The following is a 17744-nucleotide window of genomic DNA, read 5'->3' on the forward strand; positions in this document are numbered from 1 at the left end:
CATATATAGGACCCTGCTCGCCAGCAGCGGGCGCTTTGTGTCGGGTCAAAGGAAAGTCCCCAAGCCTGGCCCTGCCCTCCCCAGACATGTACTGTCGGCTGCACCCCTGCTCAGGGGGCACCCAAAGCTGGAGGTGCCCCCGGCTGTGGGCAGGAAGCCGGGCCCGGCTGAACGAGGGACAGTCCCTAAAGATCTGACCCTTGGCAGCGGGCGAGGGACGGGCAGGGCCGGAAACAAATGAGAAATTAATGTTAGCTCTTCAATTACACAGTAATCAGAGCCCCGCCTAAAGGACTTGAGCTGTCATTAAATTGTCCTCAGAGAGGTGAGAGGCGCAGCCGACGACAGCTGATGACACAAGAGGCCGAGCACTGTGTGATCTGAGCACAAGAGACGCAGGGTCTCCAGTGAACACAGGTGAGTGCATGGTGAGCAGAGAGTGAGGTGACTGAAGGGGTGGACAGTGAGTGAGGTGACTGAAGGGGTGAGGAGTGTGAGGTGACTGAAGGGGAGAGTGTGTGAGGTGACTGAAGGGGAGAGTGTGTGAGGTGACTGAAGGGGTGGAGAGTGTGTGAGGTGACTGAAGGGGTGGACAGTGAGTGAGGTGACTGAAGGGGTGGAGAGTGTGTGAGGTGACTCAATGGGGTGGACAGTGAGTGAGGTGACTGAAGGGGAGAGTGTGTGAGGTGACTGAAGGGGTGGAGAGTGTGTGAGGTGACTGAAGGGGTGGAGAGTGTGTGAGGTGACTGAAGGGGTGGACAGTGAGTGAGGTGACTGAAGGGGAGAGTGTGTGAGGTGACTGAAGGGGTGGAGAGTGTGTGAGGTGACTGAAGGGGTGGAGAGTGTGTGAGGTGACTGAAGGGGAGAGTGTGTGAGGTGACTGAAGGGGTGGAGAGTGTGTGAGGTGACTGAAGGGGTGGACAGTGAGTGAGGTGACTGAAGGGGTGGACAGTGAGTGAGGTGACTGAAGGGGAGAGTGTGTGAGGTGACTGAAGGGGTGGAGAGTGTGTGAGGTGACTGAAGGGGTGGACAGTGAGTGAGGTGACTGAAGGGGTGGACAGTGAGTGAGGTGACTGAAGGGGAGAGTGTGTGAGGTGACTGAAGGGGTGGAGAGTGTGTGAGGTGACTGAAGGGGTGGAGAGTGTGTGAGGTGACTGAAGGGGAGAGTGTGTGAGGTGACTGAAGGGGAGAGTGTGTGAGGTGACTGAAGGGGTGGAGAGTGTGAGGTGACTGAAGGGGAGAGTGTGTGAGGTGACTGAAGGGGTGGAGAGTGTGTGAGGTGACTGAAGGGGTGGACAGTGAGTGAGGTGACTGAAGGGGTGGACAGTGAGTGAGGTGACTGAAGGGGTGGAGAGTGTGTGAGGTGACTCAATGGGGTGGTGAGTGTGTGAGGTGAGTCGAGGGGTGAGCTGAGAGTGAGGTGACTGAGGGGGGAGAGTGTGTGAGGTGACTGAAGGGGTGGACAGTGTGTGAGGTGACCGAAGGGGTGGACAGTGTGTGAGGTGACCGAAGGGGTGGACAGTGTGTGAGGTGACTGAAGGGGTGGACAGTGTGTGAGGTGACCGAAGGGGTGGACAGTGTGTGAGGTGACCGAAGGGGTGGACAGTGTGTGAGGTGACCGAAGGGGTGGACAGTGTGTGAGGTGACTGAAGGGGTGGACAGTGTGTGAGGTGAGTCAAGGGGTGAGCAGAGAGTGAGGTGACTGAAGGGGTGGACAGTGTGTGAGGTGACCGAAGGGGTGGACAGTGTGTGAGGTGACTGAAGGGGTGGACAGTGTGTGAGGTGACCGAAGGGGTGGACAGTGTGTGAGGTGACCGAAGGGGTGGACAGTGTGTGAGGTGACCGAAGGGGTGGAGAGTGTGTGAGGTGACTGAAGGGGTGGACAGAGTGTGAGGTGACTGAAGGGGAGAATGTGTGAGGTGACTGAAGGGGTGGACAGTGAGTGAGGTGACTGAAGGGGAGAGTGTGTGAGGTGACTGAGGGGGGAGAGTGTGTGAGGTGAGTCAAGGGGTGAGCAGAGAGTGAGGTGACTGAAGGGGAGAGTGTGTGAGGTGACTGAGGGGGGAGAGTGTGTGAGGTGAGTCAAGGGGTGAGCAGAGAGTGAGGTGACTGAAGGGGAGAGTGTGTGAGGTGACTGAAGGTGTGGACAGAGTGTGAGGTGACTGAAGGGGAGAGTGTGTGAGGTGACTGAAGGGGTGGACAGTGAGTGAGGTGACTGAAGGGGAGAGTGTGTGAGGTGACTGAAGGGGTGGACAGTGAGTGAGGTGACTGAAGGGGAGAGTGTGTGAGGTGACTGAGGGGGGAGAGTGTGTGAGGTGAGTCAAGGGGTGAGCAGAGAGTGAGGTGACTGAAGGGGAGAGTGCGTGAGGTGACTGAAGGGGTGGACAGAGTGTGAGGTGACTGAAGGGGAGAGTGTGTGAGGTGACTGAAGGGGTGGACAGAGTGTGAGGTGACTGAAGGGGAGAGTGTGTGAGGTGACTGAAGGGGTGGACAGTGAGTGAGGTGACTTAAGGGGAGAGTGTGTGAGGTGACTGAAGGGGTGGACAGTGAGTGAGGTGACTGAAGGGGAGAGTGTGTGAGGTGACTGAAGGGGTGGACAGTGAGTGAGGTGACTGAAGGGGAGAGTGTGTGAGGTGACTGAAGGGGTGGACAGAGTGTGAGGTGACTGAAGGGGAGAGTGTGTGAGGTGACTGAAGGGGTGGACAGAGTGTGAGGTGACTGAAGGGGAGAGTGTGTGAGGTGACTGAAGGGGTGGACAGAGTGTGAGGTGACTGAAGGGGAGAGTGAGTGAGGTGACTGAAGGGGTGGACAGTGTGTGAGGTGAGTCAAGGGGTGAGCAGAGAGTGAGGTGACTGAGGGGGTGGACAGTGTGTGAGGTGACTCAATGGGGTGGTGAGTGTGAGGCGAGTCAAGGGGTGAGGAGTGTGTGAAAATGGAGAGGGGGAGTACTATGTGAAGTGAGGGCAGAAGAAGGGTGTATCAGGTGAGTACAGAGGACAGTAGTGTGTGAGGTGAGTGAGGAGGGCAAAGGGTGTATGAAGTGAGTCCAGAGGACAGTAGTATGTGAGGTGAGTAAAGAGGTAAGGAGTGTACGAGGTGGGTCCAGAGGATGAGGAGTGAGGAAGGTGAATGCAGAGGATGAGGTGTGTCAGGAGTGAGTGCAGGAGGTGATGAGTATGTGAAGTGACGGCAAAGGTGGAGTTGTGTGTGAGCCTGAAGGTTATGAGTGAAGGGGTTGAGGAGTGTGTGAACTGAAATCAGTTGGTAAGCAGTTTATGAGGTGAGGGAGACGGTAGGGAGTGTCAAAGTTGAGTGAAAAGGTTGAAGAGTGTGTGGTTAATGCAGCAAGGCAGACAATTGTGAATATGTGAGGTGAGCACAGAGCTGAGCGGTGTGTGGGATGGAACAATGAGAAGAAAAGAGAATTAATACACTGGGTAGAAGGGTGTCAGGTGAAATCAGGGGTGAGAGGATGTGTGAGGTGAGTGCAGAGGTTGATGAGTGTTTGAAAAAGAGTGCTGAGAGTTTGGAAGGTGTGACCTGAATGTTGAGGGTAAGGAGAGTGAGTGCAAACGGTGTGGAGTACATCAGCTGAGTACAGAGGATGAAGAGTGTGTCCAATGACAGCAGAGGACATGAGATTGTGCGGTGAGGCAAGAGGGGGATGGGATGAGTGTGAGTGAACAGGCCGAGGAGCGTGAGGTGAGTGCGGGAGAAGGGTATGTGGGAAGAGTGCAAAAGGTGATGAATGTGCAGCATACGATCAGAGGCTGATGCATGTGTGAGAAGGGAGTGCAGAGTGCCCGGGTGTCTGAGTGGGTACATAGGGTTAGAATAGGGCATTAGTGCAGATGGTGGGGTGTTTGAAGGGTAGGAGGTTTGTGAGGTAAGTATAGTGGATGAGAAATGTTTGAGGTGAGTTCAGAGAGTGAGGAGTGTTTGAGATGAGTGCAGATTGTGAGGAAAACGGTGAGTGCAGAAAGTCATTTGTGCAGAAACGTATTTGTGTGAACTGAGTGCAGAGGCAGATGAGCAATTGAGGTGGGAGCAAAGTGCTGAGGAGGGCCTCATCTTGGTTCAGGGGGTAAGTAGAGGGTTTGAGTTCAGGGTGAAGTTTGAATTTGAGTGAGGAAAGTCTGAGGTGAGGACAGAGGGCTGAGGAGAGTCTCATCTGAGTGCAGAGAGTGCAGAGAGGAGAGGGTTTGTGGTCAGGGTGAAGTTTGAGTTGAGCCCTGAGGATGAGTGTTTGAGGAGAATGCATAAGATGAAGTGTGTTTAAGGTGAGTGCACAGGGTGGGGATTGTATGATCTCATTACAGAGGGTGAGGAGAGGGAGTGAGTGAGGAAAGTGAGAATTGTTTAGGGTGAGTACAAATGTTGAGGATTGTGTGAGGTCAGTTTAGAGACAGGAGGTGAGTGCAGAGGGTCAGCTGTGTGAGTTAAGTGCAAAGTGTCAAGAGAGTGGGTGAGTGGAGAGAGTGAGGAGTGTGAGGTAAGTACACAAGATGTGGGTGGGGGTGAGTGCAGAGGGTGAGCTGTGTGAGCTGAGTGCCAAGTGTGAGGAGAGTAGGTGAGTGCATAGAGTGAAGAGTGTGTTAGGTGAGGGCAGAGAGTAGTGATGAGTGTAAAGGGCAAGTTGTGTGAGCTAAGTACTGAGTATGAGGAGGATGGATGAGTGCACAGAATGAGGAGTGTGTGAGATGAGTGCAGAGGATGGGGATGAGAACAGAGAGAGAACATAGGGGTATAATATCAAGAATGGCGTTAAAATTATCGCCGGTTTTGGGGCAGAAAACTGCAGGTAAAGCTGCGATAATGGGCTTGATAATATGCCCTTGACAATTACAATAGAGCCCATGTTCACACCAGAACATGGGCTCTATTGTAATTCTCAAGGGCATATTATCAAGCCCATTATCGCAGCTTTAGCTGCAGTTTCTTGCCGCTAAACCGACGATAATTTTTAACTCCGTTCTTGATAATATTCCACTGGGTGAGTGAGTTAAGTGTTGAGTATGAGGATAGTGGGTGAGTGCACGGAGGGAGGAGTGTTTGAGGTGAGGGCTGAGGAGGGTCTGATCTAAGTGCAGTGGTTAAAGAGTTCAAGTTCAGTGTGAAGTGGGAGTTAAGTGCGGAGGATGAGGAGCGTTTGAGGTGGGTGCAGAGGCTTTGGCTTGTATGATCTGAGTGCAGAGGTTGAGCTGAGGGAGTAACTGCAGAAGGTGAGAAATGTTTGGGGTGAGTATATTTGGTGAGGAGTGTGTGAGGTGAGTGTAGAGGGTGGGGGTGTGAGTGTGAGTGCAATTGATGAGTTGTATGAGTTAGGTGCTGAGTGTAAGGAGGGTTGGTGAATGTAGTGTGAGCAGAGTATACCATGAGTGCAGGGTCTCAGGGCTCTCCTCAGAGGGGCCTGGTGTTGTTTACCGTGCAAAGAACTAGAGATGTAAGGCACGTGCCCCATCAGGTTTGAATTGAAATCTTTGAAGGATGGGAAGAGAGGTAAAAGGGGCATATTTACAAGCCCCTTTCACGACCAAAATGTCATCCTTTTGGATATTGTGGTGGTGAAAGGCGCTTCACCTTATTTAAAAGGCAGCGTTAAGACACAAAGGTGACTTAACTCTGCCTTGTAAATAAGGCGCCCTTTCACGCTTTATTTAGCGGAAAAGGGGAGGGAAATGGGTGTTGTGTTGGGCGTTACACCGCATCACCCATTGATTTTGACACTGCCCTATATTTACAAGGGTGGAGTGAATATGAGGCAGCGCCAAATTTAAGACCAGGGAAAACCTGGTCTTACCCTGGCTAAACAAGGAGAACTGTTTAACTTCTCCTTGTTTTTGCTGTTTGTACATGTGCTGCGTTGGGAAGCACACATGGAAACATTGAAACTCCATTGGTCGTTCAAGTGCAGAAAGTCCCTGTCTGAACATAAACAATAATTCTTTTTAAAAATGACATTTTGCAACTTCTATGTGTGCTGTAAATGCACGCGACAATGAGAATGCTCTGATTGGCTGGACGCAACCTGAATTGAAAGTTGCGCCTGCCATTTCATCTATCGGGAACAGTTACCGGCTGAAAATCTGAAAGCCCACATAAGACGTCAGAGTAGAGATACTCTAATCCCATGGTAGAGAAATGGAGGTGTTGGTGATAGAAGTTATATGTCTAAAATTGATTTTTTTAACAGCGCAGGATATTTGCGACAAGGCCACAACTGCCTGCGCGGGCCCCCATGTACCATCGCGGGGACATTGCGACTATTAACGTCATTGCAACTATTGGTGAAAATACAAAAAAAATCAATGAATCATCATTAGTACGTATTGTTATAGAGATATTGATAAATGTTTTTGTAGAGTTATTTATATAGTGAGTTCTCTACTGTGTTGGATAGAATTAATTATATAGCTATAATTTTTTAATGTGGTGGTGGCTATTGAATTCCTGCTTTTGCTCTCCGCTTTTACAACATAACCGTGAGGATCTCCGGTCTCACTAGGAAAACAGAAACTAGGTTTTAGAGATGGTTGTTCTAGAAATACACTAGAAAAACATGAGCTTGAAGTGAACAGTAATAAACTTCTAGTGTGTAAAATACTGTAGTGTGTGTGCATTTATGTGTTTTCACTTTATGGAAAAGGCTCAATCATTGCGTTTAACAACGTCATTGTGACGTCCTGAATAACTGCAAAAATTAATAATAGGTCTGCAAGATGGGTTTTAAAGAAACGTAGTGCAAAAATATGAATTTAAACATGATTTTAAGAAGTATGGGGCCGATTTACAAGCCCCATATGCCACATTTGCGCCGCCGTTGCGTCACTTTTGTGACGCAGCGGCGGCGCAAAGCCAGTGCCATGCTGTGGGGTATTTATAACGTGACACATCTAGGGAGATCTGTCACATTGTAAAGCCCTGCGCCGCATGTGGGCGTTCCGGCATGGGGGGGTGTTCCGGCGCTGGAACGTCTCGGAAAAGTGGCTGAGTGAAATCTACAAGATTTCACTCAGTCACTTTTCCGACCCTGCTGCGTCAAAACCTACGCCTGCTTGAAGCAGGAATAAGGAATGACGCAGCACGGCTAGTATAGGGCCCCACGAGCAGTGCTGGAGTTTCATCGCGCTTGCGTCACAACTCCAGCACTGCGTCAACTTTCCGGCATCAGATGCGTCACGCATCTGTTGATACGCTAGGCCCACTCCCACTTCCCAAAGTCCTTTAATAATGATTTAAAAAGGCACTTACCTGTTATTTGCCGCCACTCCTGCCTTTGCGCTCCCCGTACTGCGTCTTGCATCTTCAATAATAGAACAAAACTACAAAATGAGCAGCGACAATTATCCCTCTGGAGTGGCCGGATGACGAAGGGGAGAGGATCTTCCAGGATTTGGTCCAATGCGATTAGTACGTTGAAGGTTAAGAGTAGTGCTTTCCTTAACCCCTTTGCCGTGGCGCAAATTCTGCCACAGTGCAGGGGGGGCGTGGCGCTGTGGTGCTCATGACCGCTTCCGGCCATCATAAATCACGGTTGGCGTGTGCTCATGATGGCCATGAGCCGTCAGTACTCCGCCCACTGATTAATTCTCCAGCACAGGGGGGGAATTAACACCGCATGGGAGGAGCAGCAACGTTCTGATGGCTCCCAGCCGCCATGAGTACACGCCTACCGTGACTCATGATGGCCGGGATCCGTCATGAGCACCGAAGAGGTTAAGACCAACCAGTTTAGGAATATGAATTTAGAGTAACGCAAGCATGTCAGATCCCTCCTCCCCTTCACGGATACCATAAATTCTAAGGTTATTGCACCTAATGGGATTTTCCAAGTCCTCCGTTTGCTGTTTAAGGAGAGCTATTTCCTTGGACATAGCGTCGACCTTAGGAGTCTCATCTTGTACATTGCTAATATTTTGCTCCACCACCGACAATCTAGCCTCAAGACTGGACCATTTCTCCTCTAATCTCTGAAGAGTAGCATTAATGTCAATGACAAAAGGCTTCAAAAGTTTTAACTCCATGAGGTCTTCTATCGTTAAAGGTAAAGGAGATTTTGTGGGAGAGCAAGGCTCCTTCTTTTGTCTTTTGGCGGGAGTATTGGTGGAGTCTTTGCGGAGGGAAGAGATGTTCTCAGAGGTACGCTTTAAAGATCAATCAATCAATCAATCAATCAATCAATCAATCAATCAATCAGTCATTGTTAAGTGCACTACATACCCGCGAGGGTCTCAAGGTGCTGGGGGGGGCAGGTGGGGGCCGCTACTGATCGAACAGCCAGGTCTTTAGTATCCTCCTGAAGGTCAGCTGGTCTTGGGTCTGTTGTAAGCATGGGCTGAAAATCCGTTCCGTTCGCAGAATTTGCGGATTTTCCGCGATTTCGCGAATCTCGCGAAATTGCGGTAAAATCCGCGAATCAGCAGGGACGAATTTTCAGCCAAGCACTTACAGGGTTACAGCAGCAGGTCCAAAAGTTGAAGCAAATTTTTTGTAACCTTTTACAAAAGGGTTACAAAGAAATTAACTTCAACTTGGGCACCTGCTGCTGTAAGCCTGTAAGTGCTTCCTGGCGCCTCGTTGCCTACTTGCAACTATTCTCTGACCCTGCTCTGACCCTTGAAGCAAGGTCAGAGAATAGTTACAAGTAGGCAATGAGGCGCCTGTCACGAAAATTAAACCTCAACAGGAAGCACTGACAGATATAAAAACAAGCATTTGCAATGCAATAGGTCTCACATTAGGAAAGTTTGAGCTATTGGTCTTGTAAATGACAATTTTTTTTATTAATGTGTTGGTTTTGAAAATAGCTAAATTAATAGCTTTGTCATTTACAATGCCAATAGTTATAACTTTCGCAAACGTGACACCTATAGCATTTGTAATGCAACATGTTTTGCATTTACATGACTTAGCTGTATTGATATTACAAATTACAATGGCTTTTAATTTTTTTTAAATAATTAATACTTAAATAAAAGTGATTTTAATTTATAATGGCAATAGGTTAAACTTTTGCAAATAACTTTTGTGAAGATTATGTTCAGTGTATTTTATTGTGATGAAAATCCAAGAACAGAAGTGAAATATTAACATCTTTTTGTGACATTTGTAACAAAGTTTGAAACATTGAAAGAACATATTTGAACCAGTTGTTGAATGGTTGCGCAGATTGATGCTGGGGTGGTGCTGAGTGGTGCTGTGGTGGTGCTGAGTGGTGCTGTGGTGATGCTGAGTGATACTGGGATGGTGCTGAGTGATGCTGGGGTGGTGCTGAGTGGTGCTGTGGTGGTGCTGAGTCAATCAATCAATCAATCATAGCACTTGTATAGCGCGCTACTCACCCGGATGGGTCTCAAGGCGCTTGGGGAAGGGGGACGCTACTGCTCGAGCAACCAGGTCTTGAGTTGTCTCCTGAAGGCGAGGTGGTCCTAGGTCATCCGAAGGTGGATGGGGAGGGAGTTCCATGTCTTGGCTGCCAGGTAGGAGAAGGATCTGCCTCCGGCGGTGGCTCTTCGGATGCGTGGAATGGCGGCGAGGGCGAGGCTAGCTGAACGTAGCTGGCGGGTGGGCGCGTGGAAGGTCAGGCGGTCGTTGAGGTACTTGGGGCCCAGGTTGTGGAGAGACTTGTGTGCGTGGGTGAGGAGCCTGAACGTGATCCTCTTGTTGACGGGGAGCCAGTGCAGGTTCCTCAGGTGGCCGGAGATGTGGCTGCGTCGAGGGATGTCCAGGGTGAGTCGGGCGGAGGCGTTCTGGATGCGTTGTAGTCTTTTCTGTAGCTTGGCTGTGGTTCCGGCGTAGAGGGTGTTTCCGTAGTCCAGCCGGCTGGTGACGAGGGCCTGGGTGACCGTCTTCCTGGTTTCGATCAGGATCCATTGGAAGATCTTGCGGAGCATGCAGAGGGTGTGGAAGCATGAAGAGGAGACGGCGTTGACTTGTCTGGTCATGGAGAGGGAGGACTCTAGGATGAAGCCCAGGTTGTGTGCGTGGTCTGTCGGCTTGGGGCGGTGCCCAGGGCAGGGGGCCACCAGGAGTCGTCCAAGGCGGAGGGTGATGGTCCAAGGATGAGGACTTCCGTCTTGTCTGAGTTCAGTTTCAAGCGGCTGTTCTTCATCCACTCGGCGATGTCTTTCATCCCTTTGTGGAGGCTAGCTCTGGCGGTGTCGGGGTCTCTGGAGAGGGAGAGGATCAGCTGGGGGTTGTCGGTGTAGGAGATGATGTTGAGGTTGTGTTGGCGAGCGATGGCTGCGAGGGGTCTCATGTAGACGTTGAAGAGGGTGGGGCTGAGTGATGATCCTTGCGGGATGCCGCAGATGACTTCGGTGGCCTCAAAACGAAACGGGGGGAGGCGGACTCTCTGTGTTCTTCCCATTAGGAACGAGACGATCCACTTTAGTGCCTTCTTATGGATGCCGGTGTTGCTGAGGCGTTGGACTAGGGTGCGGTGGCAGACAGTGTCGAACGCGGCGGAGAGGTCCAGGAGGATGAGTGCCGCTGTTTCCCCGTTGGGGGCAGGGGTCAGTCGGAGATCCGGAGTGGATGGTGTTCATCGTGCGGGCTGTGTCTTCGGTGGTCACTGCGGTTCAGGTGCGGAGGGTGGCAGTGGGGTGCGTTGGTTCGACGGTAGGGTGCGAGGATGGTGTGTCGAAGCTGTTGTGGATGTCGGCGATGTTGCGGTGGAAGAACGAGGCGAGGGAGTCGCAGAGATCTTGTGAAGGGGTGATGTCGTTGTTGCCGGTGCTGGGGTTGGAGAACTCCTTGACGATGCTGAAGAGTTCCTTGCTGTCGTGGGCGTTGTTGTCCAGACGGTCCTTCAGTGATTTCTTCTTGGTGGTGCGGATGAGCTGGTGGTGCTTGCGGGTCGCGTGTTTGAGGGCGGTCATGTTGTCAGTGGTCCGGTCGAGGAGCCAGGCTTTCTCGAGGGTGCGGCAGGTCTTCTTGGAGTCCTTGAGTTCTTCTGTGAACCAGGGGGCCTTCTTGCTTCTGGGTTTGCTGGGGGGGTTCTTCAGTGGTGCGAGGTCGTCGGCGTAGGCGGTCAGCCAATGCGTGAAGTTGCGGGCTGCTTCGTTGGGGTCCGGTGTGTTGGCAGGTGGGTTCTGGCTGAGGGAGGCGGTGAGCTGGTCGGCGGTGATCTTGTTCCAGCTCCTGTGAGGAACCTGTTGCGGGTGGTGGATTTTCTGAAGCTGAAGTGGACGCAGCTGTGGTCGGTCCAGCGGAGTCCGGTGGAGTGGCTGAAGGTGATGTGCTTGCTGGATGAGAAGACGGGATCAAGCGTGTGGCCGGCGTAGTGAGTGGGGGTGGTGACCAGTTGCTCGAGTCCGAGGTTGGCGAGGTTGTCCAGCAGGGTGACGGTGTTGCAGTCCTTGTTGTTCTCCAGGTGTAAGTTGAGGTCCCCTAGGAGGATGTAGTCGGCGGGGCGGAGGGCGTGTGGGCTGATGAAGTCCATGATGTCTTCGCTGAATTGTGTGCATGGTCCCGGGGGTCTGTAGATGAGGGTTCCTCTGAGGGTCGTCTTTGGGTCGGTGAGGATCTGGAAGTGGAGGTGTTCGGCGGTGGTGTAGGTGTCGTCGGCGTCGGTCGTGATGCGGATGGTGTTCTTGTGGACGATGGCGATGCTTCCTCCGGTCTGGTTGACGCGGTCCTTCCTGATGATCTTGTATCCATCTGGGATGGTGATGGTGATCACCATCCCAGATGTATACAAGATCATCGGGGTCGGGGCTGAGGAGGCGTTCATCCATGTTTCAGTGAGGAAGGCGACGTCTGGGGATGTTGTGTCGAGGAGGTTCCAGAGTTCGACGGCATGTCTGTGGACGAAGCGGGTGTTGAGCAGGATGCACTTGAGGTCGCTGCTGGGATTTGGCTTGGAGGGTGCGGTCCATGTTCGGAGGCAGGTGAACTTGCAGGATGTGCAGGTGAAGGGTCTGTGGAAGCGTTTCGGTGTGGCCTGGCAGCAGGCGGGGTTACGGTCGGCGTTGAGTGCGTGGAGGGCGGCGGCGTCGTAGGTCTGTCAGGTCATCTTGCATCGGTGAGGGCCAGGGGTCCTGGCACTGGACACGGTCCAGGCGCGGACGGGCGCAGACGGGCTTGCCTTTGGCGCGCCTTCGGCACACAATCGGCACGCCCGCTGCGCATGACCGCTTTGCGTACGCGCGGTCGCCATTTATGGCGAAGTGGGAGGGAGGGAGGAGCAGCTGGGAGGCGAGAGCGGGGAGGGCACAAAACAAAGAGGGGGCGTGTCCATTTGCACGGCGGCAGGAAGCGGGGAGCGGGGCGAGAAGGTACAGGGGGGCTGGGAGGCAACACCTAACAACAGCAACGTGCAGGGGGGTACCAGGGACAACAGTACGGGGCAAGGAACACATCGGAGGCAAAACTATTAAACCAGGGACAATAGTGCAGGCAAGAAAACAAAATAGGAGGCAAAAAAGCGATTAGACAGTCAGACAGTCACAATGGAGACATGCAATATGGCGGAGGGGCGAGGCAGGCACAACGAGGTTTCAGACAGCAGCGAGGCGGGGGCACACACACAGCTGGTGGCCGTGCGGCACGGGGGTGTCCTGCGAGCAGGTCATGCTGTGGTGGTGCTGAGTGATGCTGTGGTGGTGCTGAGTGATAATGTGGTGGTGCTGATTGATGCTGTGGTGGTGCTGAGTGATGCTGTGGTGGCGCTGAGTGGTGCTGTGGTGGTGCTGATTGGTGCTGTGGTGGTGCTGAGTGATGCTGTGGTGGTGCTGAGTGATGCTGTGGTGGTGCTGAGTGGTGCTGTGGTGGTGCTCAGTGATAATGTGGTGGCGCTGAGTAATGCTGTGGTGGCACTGAGTGATGCTGTGGTGGTGCTGAGTGGTGCTGTGGTGGTGCTGAGTGGGGCTGAGTGATGCTGTGGTGGGGCTGAGTGATGCTGTGGTGGTGCTGAATGATGCTGTGGTGGTGCTGAGTGGTGCTGTGGCGGTGCTGATTGATAATGTGGTGGCACTGAGTGGTGCTGTGGTGGTGCTGTGGTGGTACTGAGTGATGCTGTGGTGGTGCTGAGTGATGCTTTGGTGGTGCTGAGTGGTGCTGAATGATAATGTGGTGGTGCTGAGTGATGCTGGGGTAGGGCTGAGTGATGATGTGGTGATGCAGAGGGCAGAAAGGCACAAAAAGCAGTCTAACAAAGGGGAGAAGGGCAGAACAACAAGGGAAAAACGAGTCTAACAGAGGGCAGAAGGGCACAAAAAAACAGTCTACCAGAGGACAGAAGGGCAGAAAAACAAGGGAAAAATGAGTCCAACAGAGGGCAGAAGGGCACAAAAAACGAGTCTAACGGGGCAGAAAGGCACAAAAACGAGTCTAACAGAGGGTAGAAGCACAAAAAACGAGTCTAACAGAGGGCAGAAGGGCACAAAAACAAGGGAATAATAGAGGGCAGAAGGGCACAAAAAACGAGTCTAACAGAGGGCAGAAGGGCAGAAAAACAAGGGAAAAATGAGTCTAACAGAGGGCAGAAGGGCACAAAAAACGAGTCTAACTGGGGGCAGAAGGGCAGAAAAATAAGGGAAAAACGAGTCTAACAGAGGGCAGAAGGGCACAAAAAACGAGTCTAATAGGGGGCAGAATGAATCCCGCCCTGCGTGTTTGTCCACGAAGATGCCACCTTTTTGTGCAATACCTCTACTCAACTGGAGTACTTTCTACTGTCTAATCAGTAAGTGCTCCCTCGTTGGCTAAATGTATAGGGGCAGATTTACAATAACTGGCACATCCCCAGGGATGCGCCAGTTATTGTGCGCCGCAGCTCCGCCACCCATGGTGCGCCGCATTTACAATGCAGCGCACCATGTGGCAGAAACGGCACAGATGCGTCACGCATCTGTGCCGTAAAAGCAGCGCATTGCTGGAGCTGCGTCGCGCTTGCAGATTTCACTCAGCCACTTTTAGGAGGCGTTCCTGCGCAGGAACGCCCTCCCCTGTGCCGGAACGCCTCCTGATGGCGCAGGGCTTTACAACGTGACGCATCTCTCAGATGCGTCATGTTGTTAACACCCAGCACCATGGCGCATCTTTTGTGCTGCTGCTGCGTCTCAAAAGGTCTCGGTAGAGGGTGGCAGTGGTGAACCAGAGGGTGGCAGTGATGAACCAGAGCGTGACAGTGATGAACTAGAGGATGGCAGGGGTGAACCAGAGAGTGACAGTGCTGAACCAAAGGGTTGCAGTGCTGAACCAGAGGGTGGCAGGGGTGAACCAGAGGGTGGCAGTGATGAACCAGATGGTGGCAGGGGTGAACCAGAGGGTGGCAGTGGTGAACCAGAGGGTGGCATGGGTGAACCAGAGGGTGGCAGTGGTGAACCAGAGAGTGGCAGTGGTTAACCAGAGGGAGGCAGTGCTGAACCAGAGGGTGACAGTGGTTAACCAGAGGGTGGCAGTCGTGAACCAGAGGGTGGCAGTGATGAACCAGAGGGTGACAGTGCTGAACCAGAGGGTGGCAGGGGTGAACCAGAGGGTGCTGTGATGAACCAGAGGGTGGCAGTGGTGAACCAGAGGGTGCAGGGGTGAACCAGAGGGTGGCAGTGGTGAACCAGAGGGTGGCAGTGGTGAACCAGAGGGTGGCAGTGCTGAACCAGAGGGTGACAGTGGTTAACCAGAGGGTGGCAGTGGTGAACCAGAGGTGCTGTGATGAACCAGAGGGTGACAGGGGTGAACCAGAGAGTGGCAGGAGTGAACCAGAGAGGGGCAGTGCTGAGCCAGAGGGTGGCAGGGGTGAACCAGAGGGTGGCAGGGGTGAACCAGAAGGTGGCAGTGATGAACCAGAAGGTGGCAGTGATGAACCAGAGGGTGGCAGTGATGAACCAGAGGGTGGTAGTGGTGAACCAGAGGGTGACAGTGCTGAACCAGAGGGTGGCAGGGGTGAACCAGAGAGTGGCAGTGCTGAACCAGAGGGTGGCAGTGGTGAACCAGAGGGTGGCAGGGGTGAACCAGAGGGGGGCAGGGGTGAACCAGAGGGTGGCAGTGATGAACCAGAGGGTGGCAGTGGTGAACCAGAGGGTGCTGTGCCCATACACGACCGCATGGGTAACTTCGCCATGCAAGCGGCCCGCGAACACGCAAAAAGCCCCGCGAACACGCAAAAACCCCGCGAACACGCAAAAAAACCTGCAAACACGCAAAAAACTAAAAATCCGCAAATTCGCACTAATTCGCGGATTTTGCGGATTGCAAATTCGATTTCGCACGAATTCGCGGAACGCGAATTCGCAAATTTCGCCCATACTTAGTCTGTTGTAGGCTCAGTGGGAGGGTGTTTCATGTCTTGGCAGCGAGATGGGAGAAGGATCTCCCGCCGGTGGTTGTTCTTTGGATGCGCGGGACAGTGGTGAGTGAGAGGTCGGCAGAGCGAAGCTGGCATAGAAGGATAGCCGTCTGTTGAGGTAGGCTGGGCCAGTCTTGTGGAGTGCCTTGTGTGCTTGCATTAGGAGCTTGAAGGATATCCTCTTGTTGACGGGGAGCCAGTGCAGGTTTCTCAGGTGGGGGGTGATGTGTCCGTGTTGTGGTACATCGAGGATCAGTTGTGCCGAGGCATTTTGGATGAGTTGTAGTCGATTGATCAGCTTGGTCGGGGCTCTCACATAGAGGGTGTTTCCGTAGTCGAGTCTGCTGCTGACGAGGGCCTGGGTGACTGTCTTTCTTGTATCTGTCGGTATCCATCTGTAGATCTTGCGGAGCATGCGGAGGGTGTTGAAGTAGGAGGAGGAGACGGCGTTGACTTGCTTGGTCATTGAGAGCGTTGAGTCGAGGATGATTCCCAGGTTGGGTACATGGTCAGTGGGGGGTCGGGGCTGCCCCTAGTGGATGTATGACGGTACAATGCGTGGTATTACCACACGTACCATTACAATGCAGGTTTTACAACGCAAGTCGTACCGGAGAGGAAGGAGGTGGTCCATTCCAGAGCCGTGCGCGTAGTGTGCGGTCGCAGACGGTGTCGAAGGCAGTGGGGAGGTCTAGGAGGATGAGTGCTGCAGTCTCCCCGTTGTCTAGCAGGGTCCTGATGTCATCGGTGGTGGAGATGAAGGCGGTCTCGGTGCTGTGATTGCTGCGGAACCCTGACTGGGAATGGTCCAGTATTCTGTTCTCTTCGAGGTATCGGGTTAGCTATCTGGTAATGATTTTCTCGATGACCTTGGCCCGGAAGGGGAGCAGAGAGATGGGTCGGAAGTTCTTGATGTCTCTTGGGTCTGCCTTGGGTTTTTTGAGTAGGGCGTTGATCTCGGCGTGTTTCCAGCTCTCTGGGAAGGTCGCGGTCTCAAGGGAGAGATTGATGACGTTGCGTAGGTGGGGTGCGATGGAGCTGCTTGCTTTGTTGAAGACGTGGTGCGGGAATGGGTCTGACGGAGAGCCGGAGTGGATTGTGCTCATGGTCTTGATGGTGTCATCGATGCTCACGCTGGTCCAGGCTAGCAAGGGGACGTGGTCGATGGTGTGCGGAGGGTCTGTTTTCTTGCTGTCTGTTGGGGGTGTCTGGGTGTTGACGCTGTCATGGATGTCTGCTATCTTGCGGTGGAAGAAGGTGCTGAGGGAGTCGCACAGGGCTTGCGACGGCGGGATGTCGTTGGTGTTGGAGCTGGGGTTGGAGAGTTCCTTCACGATGTTGAAGAGCTCCTTGCTGTCATGCGCGTTGTTGTTGAGGCGGTCTTTGAAGGAGGTCTTCTTGGCAGCCCTGATGAGGTGGTGGTGGTTGCGGACGGCATCCTTGTGTGCTGCGTGGCTGCCCGAAGTTTGTTCACTGTGCCATTTCTTCTTGAGTTTCCGGCAGGCTTGCTTGGAATCTAGGAGTTCTGAGGTGAACCAGCTGGCCCTCTTGCTGGTGTCTCTGTGGGGGGTTTCTTTAGCGGGGCGAGGGTGTTGGCGCAGTCCTCAATCCAGCGTTTGAAGTTGTGGGCAGCGTCGTCGGTGTTGGAGGGTTCGGTGGGTGGGCTAAGAGCGAGGTTTGCATGTAATTGGTCTTCGGTGATTTTGCTCCAGCGACGGCGGGGGATCTGTTGGGTGCGGTGGTGTGTGGTGGGTTTCTGGAAGGTGAAGTGGATGCAGCGGTGGTCGGTCCAGAGGAGTTTGGTGGTGTGGCTGACAGAGACGTGTGGGCTTGAGGAGAAGACGGGGTCGAGCTTGTGGCCGACGGAGTGGGTTGGCGTTGTGACGAGTTGTCTCAGTCAGAGGTTGGTGAGGTTATCGATCAGGGTTGTGGAGTTGTTGTCGTTGTTGTTCTCAAGGTGAAAGTCAGGTGTCTGAGGAGGATGTAGTCGTTGGAGGTCAGGGCGTGCGTGCTGGTGAAGTCGGTGATGGAGTCGCTGAACTGGGGGCGGGGTCCGATGGAGGGAGACTCCATGTAAAATGAACACAGGATATGTTGCGTAAAATACCACAGTTACAGAAGAAAAACAGATTTCCAGTGCATATCATAGTACCGAAGAACCAAAGAAAAAAACTGAATCTGAAGAGAAAGCAGCTAAAAACCAATCTAGCAACTATTGTAGAGAAATAGTACATTTGAAAACACTGAGCTGCAAAGAAAAATCAAAAGCAGATGAAGCCCATGAGGGTAACTCATCTAATGGAGCCGCAGGTTGCCAAAATACTAGAAGAGGCAATGCAGGGGTTCAGTTAGCCAGAGGGCTTTTAGAAAGGTAGTGAAAGCCCACTTAAAAACAATTTTATGCCAGAAAAAATAGCCATTGAGGCCCGTGAGCGCCATTCAATGAAGTTCATCA

The 17744-nt window shown here is 52.8% G+C and overlaps 1 protein-coding gene across 1 annotated transcript in view; it reads left to right on the top strand.

The window, feature by feature from the left end:
- Positions 1–337: 337 nt before the first annotated feature.
- The window catches only part of LOC147736751 (NXPE family member 1-like), a 191318-nt gene continuing 173911 nt past the window's right edge, over positions 338–17744 (top strand). The window contains exon 1 of the mRNA XM_086953818.1: positions 338–417. The gene's annotated coding sequence lies outside the window, so the exon portion shown is untranslated. The remainder of the gene's footprint in view (positions 418–17744) is intronic.

The sequence above is a fragment of the Lissotriton vulgaris genome, chromosome 1_2 (assembly GCF_964263255.1).
Source record: "Lissotriton vulgaris chromosome 1_2, aLisVul1.2, whole genome shotgun sequence".
Lineage (NCBI taxonomy): Eukaryota > Metazoa > Chordata > Amphibia > Caudata > Salamandridae > Lissotriton > Lissotriton vulgaris.